This window comes from Danio rerio, chromosome 2 (assembly GCF_049306965.1).
Source record: "Danio rerio strain Tuebingen ecotype United States chromosome 2, GRCz12tu, whole genome shotgun sequence".
In the NCBI taxonomy this organism is placed as follows: domain Eukaryota; kingdom Metazoa; phylum Chordata; class Actinopteri; order Cypriniformes; family Danionidae; genus Danio; species Danio rerio.
Genome location: NC_133177.1, coordinates 38,121,478 through 38,128,853, shown reverse-complemented (window position 1 = coordinate 38,128,853; position 7,376 = coordinate 38,121,478). Strand labels below are relative to the sequence as shown.

The window sequence follows — 7,376 nt, the reverse complement described above, 5'->3', positions numbered from 1 at the left end:
AATAATCTAACTTGATACTTCAACAGTGTCTATCTCTATCACTGACTGCTGTTTATCTGACTTAATGCAGGAGAAGCAGATGTGCATGTGGGAACGGTGGGCAAGGAGAAGTAGCTCATTTGGATTTAAATTCACAGGTTACAAAAACAGCTACACTGTAGTCAAACACCAAAATAGGCAGATTCTGGACACTAAAATAAATGGTCTGATAGGTGTTTTAAGCTGAGAGTTTACAGATATATCCTGGAGACATCAAAGGCGTATATTACATCTTCATCTGCTAAGAAATTTAGTTTTTTTTTTTTTTTTTTGCTATCAATTTTGATTAATGAGATGTCAAAAAATGCAAGCAAACAAACAAAATAAATTCAAATCCCAAACTTTTGAATGCTAGAACAAAAACATATTGTACATGATTTCAAACAGCTTTAACTAAGCACCTTAAAACAAACAATGGATTGCCTTTGACTTTAACTAGTCTGATAGCACTGTATATTGTTTTGTCTTCATTCTGCTTGTCAGAGATAAAGACAGAACAATTTTATTGTTGTCTGGATTCTTTGTATTGGTATAACGACGCTCTCAGGCAGAATGTGGTGTCGTGGTAATGGAATGAGATTCAATCTTCCTTGCATTCAGACTGACGGGCATTTTTATGTTTGTAATTTATGAACTGCTGTACCGAGCTTCATGGAACACCGCTCCTAAATTAGACCATTGTTTAGCATTCATGACTACAACTAGCATGAACCTTTAATGGTTGTGGTCTTGAAAAGGATAATGCTGCTTGGAGCTGCATTTGTGACCGGCAAGGCTGAAATTTTGATTTAATGAATCTGTTTGTTACATTAATAAAAGTTTCTCCCGAACGCTTCTATTAAACAAGAATTAGTGTTTGGTAGTCCTAATGTATCGAGCAGCAGTACATAAGGAAAAGGTTGAAGCAGATAGAAGTTTTCCTTTATTAATAATCTATATCCTAGAGAGAAGCAGACAGGTTCACACTCAGTCCATATTGACTAGCTGATAGAAATGTGGAGAACAGAACTTCTTTATACCCTCTGTTAATTCAGTGCTATTTAATAATGAGCATTTTGGTGCTTTTACATTTTATACTACATTTTGTTGTTTACAATGTCATTTTAAATCATATAGACGTTAAAAATACATTTATAAAAATGTATTCTCTTTAAAGTTTTGTAAACAATGAGCCTTAACACAACTGTTTTCTAGACCAAAACACTCAAGAGTCCACAAAGTGGCCCAGTTGGATTTGCTATTTAAACAACGTGGCGGAAAACAGGAAAATTGCAGTTGCATTGGTCTAAAAATAGCAAGACATTATGCAAACATGTCTTGCGCCTTATTATATTATATAGGGCCCATTATATTTTATTTTAAGAAACTTTTGGCTTTTTTCCACTGACTGGTACAGTATGGTACGATTCAGGTCGGTACGGGTCACCTTTATTAGGCTTGCGTTTCCACTACCAAGGGTACCCTTTTGGTGGGCGTGGTGTATGAAAAAGTTCCCATCGATGTCATTTTTGCTCGAGAAAATGTCTACAATACAGCTGCACAGGTCGTTCACATATCATATGAAAAGCACTTCACACAAAACAGACGCTTTAGTTTGTTCACGTTCGCTAAAGAAATAAAGTGCTCCTTGGCTTTCCATTTTTTCCGTGCTCCACTCTGGCGTTTGTCCTTTTCTTTCTGAATGTGTCACTCTCGCGTTTGTCAGCTTCTCACAGGATCGGGTTTCCAAAGCTTGTCAATTCACCTTATTCTTAGCTGACGAGTGGGCGCTGCCATTTGAATCTTTTTGTCTCGTGACTTCCGGTCACATTCACTTCCATTCATTTTTTGACGTTAACAACTGCTCGTTACGCTGCTTGATGTTGCAGTTTAATATTTTCTTATTATATTATGCTACTTGGTCTGTGTAGTCATGCAAACATTTGTTTGTTGAGCAAGTAGTTTGGCCATTTTCTGCCGTTTATTATTCCTTGTCATTTCTCCCATAGGCGACTGAATCGGAAGTTCTAAGACAATCGCGAAAACAGGCGCACTTCCGCATTTTAGAATAAGGTCAATAATCAAGCACGTTATTATTATCAGATCAAGAAGTTTGTTATTTCAGATCTAGACGCGCGGCGAGCACAAGCAAGAAACCGCTTGCTCTTCAGACTGGATCGTAAAAATCTACAAGGCACAGGGTAGATTCTGCTCTACTCCATGGCTTTGTGGCTGTTCATCAAGATGACGACAAGGTTTGTTTGAGCCCGGATCAACCATGGCTTGTTATTATATGCATTTATAATTCCGCTGTAATCTCTTGCTGTGTATTTCAAACAAGGTGGGTCCTTTGTTTACATTCTGGCTTGTTGCGTAAGTGAATGACGTATCTCTGTAAACCAATAGCGCTCAGTTGCGCATCTAGCTCCGCTTTTTGGTACCCTTTCTTGTGGTTGGGACCCTTTCGCTCCTTAAGGTAATTATTTATATGGAAAAAATGGTGACATGATCAATACTTATTTTACCCACTCTACAGTAGGATTATACTGTTAAATGAAATGATAATCGCTAATTCTATGTAAAGCCAATGATAAAAGATACAAAAATGTTAAACAAAAACTTTCATTTTTCACAACATGAAAGTCCTTCTCAATGGATAGACAGACTTCAGTGTCCAGATAAACAGATTGTTCAATGGCTGCATCCGAAAGCTTTAAAATGCTGACTTCAGAGGCAAAACTCCGAGACAAAAAGAGGAAAAAACACATCTGAAATCCAAATTTTGCTGCATTGCGTGTAAGGGTTAACATCTGATGGATTTTCAAAAACAGCATACAGATGTGCCCTTCAATATCCCAGAATCCTGCACACTGCATTTCTGAGAATTGAGCCAAAAAACAAACAAAAATGGCATCTCATAGTACTGTTTATGTATCATTTTGTGTTATTTTTATGTATATTTTTGACCAGTGTTTTCCACTTCTGATGGTTTATATAAGCAAATCTTCCCCTAATTATCAACAAAGTTCTCTCTTTGTTGGACAGTACATGATTAAATCATAAGACTGACTTTTAAGTATAGCTTTTGATGTGGAGGGTGTTTTCTGCTGGAGATACTGTTGCCCTAAAAAACTAAATAAAATTTGATAAAAAATACATTAAAAGTATATATTGTCCCATGCTGAGCAGAAAGGCAACAGGCCAGCATGCCTAAACCTTTGGACACAACCTGCTATGTTTAAAAAGCTTCCATTTCCTCTTTCTTTGGCTTCCTCTGAACTCTGTGGGCACTAATGATGTGGTGCAACTGCGAACACTGGAGTCGTCCTTACTAAACCTCTACATCAAAGCACCCTGAGACCTTGAGAGCCTGATGACCTCGAGTCCTCACCAGGAGACGCCACACAAAAGAAGCTGTTAACTTGGAGGAGAACAACACAAGAGGAGGTTTTAAAAGCACCCGCATTATGACTGACTGTACTGTAGGGTATATAACATTCATGTGCTTCATGACATGATTGTGAAGCAAGATCTCCTACAAATTTTTTTTTTTCCCTCAAGTTATGTTTTATTTAATAACATTGGTCTCCTCGCTGAGCAACAGGAAAAAAATACTGTAACATGCATAAAAAATATGCATACTCAAAATATGATCAATATCTTATAAGGCTTGACCTTTAAATGGCTGCTTAGACATGCCGGATGTTTACAGAGTACCTATTTTTGGTGTTTAGGTCCTGGTAAACCACCCTTTTGAAGCTTGTTCATGCCTCAAAGTAAAGAAATGTTGTTCTCTCTCTTTTTATTGCAAATTTCAAAGGTTTGCTCTAAACAGCATCAAAATCCTTAGTGTTGCAAAGTCAACATGAAGCATTGATGCACACGGACCACACCATAGCTGCTTCTCAAATCGCATACTATCCGTCCTAAATAGTATTTGACAATAAAATTAGTATGTCCCAAATCGTAGTATGTTGAAAAAAGTATGCCAAGGGTTCCCTGATGGTTAACTATTTCAAGTAAAAACTGTAAGTGTAGAACCCAGAGCCTTGTCATACACTCGGCGCAATGCGCAACGCAGTTGTTGTTTGCTAGTTTTAGCTTGGCGCAATAATCTTTTCGACAATTTGCGCAACGCTGTTTAGATAGTAAATACATTTGCATTCATATGTGCACCCATAGGCATTCTGGTCTAAAAAAGGAGGCGTGCTATGGCACATTGCTATTTTGAGGAACAATAATAGACTGCTCAATAGACCAGATCAAAGCACATCTATAGTCCAACGCAGAGCGCGTTAATTGTGCGCCTCGCTTACACATTGCTTATACACACAGGGTGTACAGCAATACTTAAATATCTTTACAAATGAAAAATAATTAAAGGATTAAAATTACAAAAATTATTATTTTCTAGCCTACATAAATATAGAAACCAAACTTTCATGCCTTCATCCCCTCAGGGGGCTTTTTCAGTTTATTCATAAAATTATGCTTTTGTTCGTTCGTTTGTTTTCTTGTCGGCTTAGTCCCTTTATTAATCCAGGGTCGCCACAGCGGAGTGAACCGCCAACTTCTCCAGCAAGTTTTTATGCAGCGGATGCCCTTCCAGCCGCAACCCATCTCTGGGAAACATCCACACACACATTCACACACACACACTTATACACTATGGACAATTTAGAATACCCAATTCACCTGTACCGCATGTCTTTGTACATGCGAACGCAGGGAGAACATGCAAACTCCACACAGAAACGCCAACTGAGCCGAGGCTCGAACCAGCGACCTTCTTGCTGTGAGGCGACAGCACTACCTACTGCGCCACTGCTTCGCCCATTATGCTTTTGTATAATATAATTATTAGCAGTATTATTTATTATGCATATTTATATTTGTTTTATTAAAAACAAGCTTAGATTTGTCCACCTGTCAGGTTTTAGACCATATGGGGCACAGCATGTGTATTTGGATATAACTCAGTTTTTTGACCACATTTCGTTATTAATGTTCATTTATTCATTTGCTGTATATTAGAACTGAATTTAGAAATAGTTTTGAAACCAATCTTTGCACTTAACTAACTAAATTAATTATTTATAGGCTAATGGATGTCTGTGCGTACAACATGTTTCTCTATTCATGAGAGTGAAAGCGAAAGTAAATAATGAGGAGGCTCATCTCTCATTCTCGCCTGTAGATGCTCTGTTTTCTTACTAGTGAAGCGTTCAGTTTTTCCACTTACAATGTCCATTATACAAATAGCAAATGCGAACGCAACTGACTCTTAAAGGGAATGGGAGATGAGACTATTATTGGTTTATTCTCAAAACACACCTATAACTCATTAAGAGAATAAGCTCAACCCTGTTAGACCAACTGTTGCCATTTTGGTCGCACATCATCGCACTGACCGGGAGATATGCCGAGTTCAGTGGCTATTATGGAGCCAGCACTAGCGGAATTTCGATGAATTAAAGTTTTAGTTACTTCCATATTTGCTTGAGCAGGGAGAGCGGGGGGTTCTGGTGTATATGTCGAGCTAGTGTGTCTTCACATAGCCTACTGATAAACTTCTGGTAACCAGTTAATGTAACTTGATTCCATTTTATACGGTTCCTTTTACAGCATCTATGTTGTAATGTAATCAAAATATAATCAGTTAAATAGACTTTGGCATTTATTTAGTTGTTCAAGCATATAATGATTAAAACTTGTTATAAACTTGTTCACTTTATTTTTTGGATTCTGTTTTTGCCTTACCTGATTTCTGGAACCGCTCTTCCTCAGACTCGAACCCGGTGGTCGTTGTGGTCAGCTCCTCTCTGCGTCTCAAGTCCGCCGATGTACACAACGAGCTAACTGGACAAACCGGTTGTGGCGGGAAAGCCCTCCACATGGAGGTAAGTGGTCAGCCGGTAAGCGCGAAAAGGAACGACATCATTCCGCCCCGTAGCGTTCACTTAAAAAATGAAATGCAGCCATATGTACCTACGGCTGTATAATTAACGTTCTCCAGAAACGTCCACGAGACTACGTTTTTAGAATGAGCCTGTGTTGGAAAATGTCATTTAACACAGAGCTTCTTGTACAATCTGAGACCCACTTTATATCGGATATGACTCAGCCAGTGGAGTTCGCTGTTTTTTTTTAAGAAAAAAGACCTTAAACGCGCCAATTTTGTAATGGCATACTGTTCATCGGAAGTGCGCGACCGAGGTTACTGACAAATTAAAAGTTCTTCCGCATACTTCCGCATATACCCTCTTGACTATTCTTCGACTAGAACTTCAAACGTGGGTGAGAAGTGTAAATAAACTACAAGCAGGCGAGTGCATGAGATCAACCGTCAAATAGAGAGGCTTCGGTAAAGATGTTTTTATGACTGTTAATTAATATCTATCCCACTGAAAAATATTTAAATAGCCTTTCTGTTATATTTCATCTGCAACAACAACAATACTGAGCTTATATAAAGACGTGTTTGTACATTAACGTCTGAATGCATAATTATCCAAACACCTGAGGAGATTTCTCTGCATGAAAGACACGTGAAGGTAGGTAATTAAGTATGAAAGAAATGTGGAAGTGTCGAGAAATGATTGACAGGGCTCATAACTAAGCAACATAGCAATCTGTTAACGAGGAAGTAGTTGGTCCCAAAGCTTCCATACTCTTCTGTTACACACTCAAAAGTATATATTTTTCCTTCCAACAAAAGTACATAGGCTACTTTCAGGGCGTAGTATATGTATGCAAATTGGGACGCAGCACATGACTGGACTACTCCTTTGTTTTTTTTTTTTTTTGTTTTGTTTTTTTTTTTGTTTTTTTGCTTTACTTTAAATCTGCAAAACTGTGGTTGAAAGATAATGTGTACAGACTAAACACAGCTAAAATGAACTGAAGTTACCGAAGAGGTGATGAAAAAAGACAACGGGAGGAAAGCAAAACTACAAAATGTAGCAAACTGTTTGTGACACCATGGTGAAATAGTGCAACATAAAACTTAAATGTACCTTATTTATGCAGCTGGGTTGATATCCTTGGCTTACCTCCTTGAAGTTGCAAAGAAAAAATACTTTGGGTTGTTATTGTTACACTATGATAGCTAAATTCGCTGTTAGGAAGATAGTTTTCTGTAGGCTATCTAGATTCAGTTTAGATGCACTAGAGATGTAGCACGCTGAGGACATCTGCTGGTTAAAACCTTACAACTACAATATCAATAGGAAAAACTGAAACCTATGCATTTTTACTTAGAATACTTGACACAAATGCTGACAAAATATATTATGTATGTTTTATGTCCACAGGTAATTACACAAGCTCCTCTAATTATTAGGGTAACCTTAGTAAAA

At 37.8% G+C, this 7,376-nt stretch overlaps 1 long non-coding RNA gene across 1 annotated transcript; it reads left to right on the top strand.

Annotated features, from left to right (window-relative positions):
* The first annotated feature begins 293 nt into the window (after nucleotides 1-293).
* On the top strand, nucleotides 294-6,164 carry LOC141378378 (uncharacterized). The gene is made up of 2 exons (XR_012392837.1): nucleotides 294-1,773; nucleotides 2,092-6,164. It is a non-coding gene; the product is annotated as an uncharacterized lncRNA (long non-coding RNA).
* The last annotated feature ends 1,212 nt before the right edge of the window (nucleotides 6,165-7,376 follow it).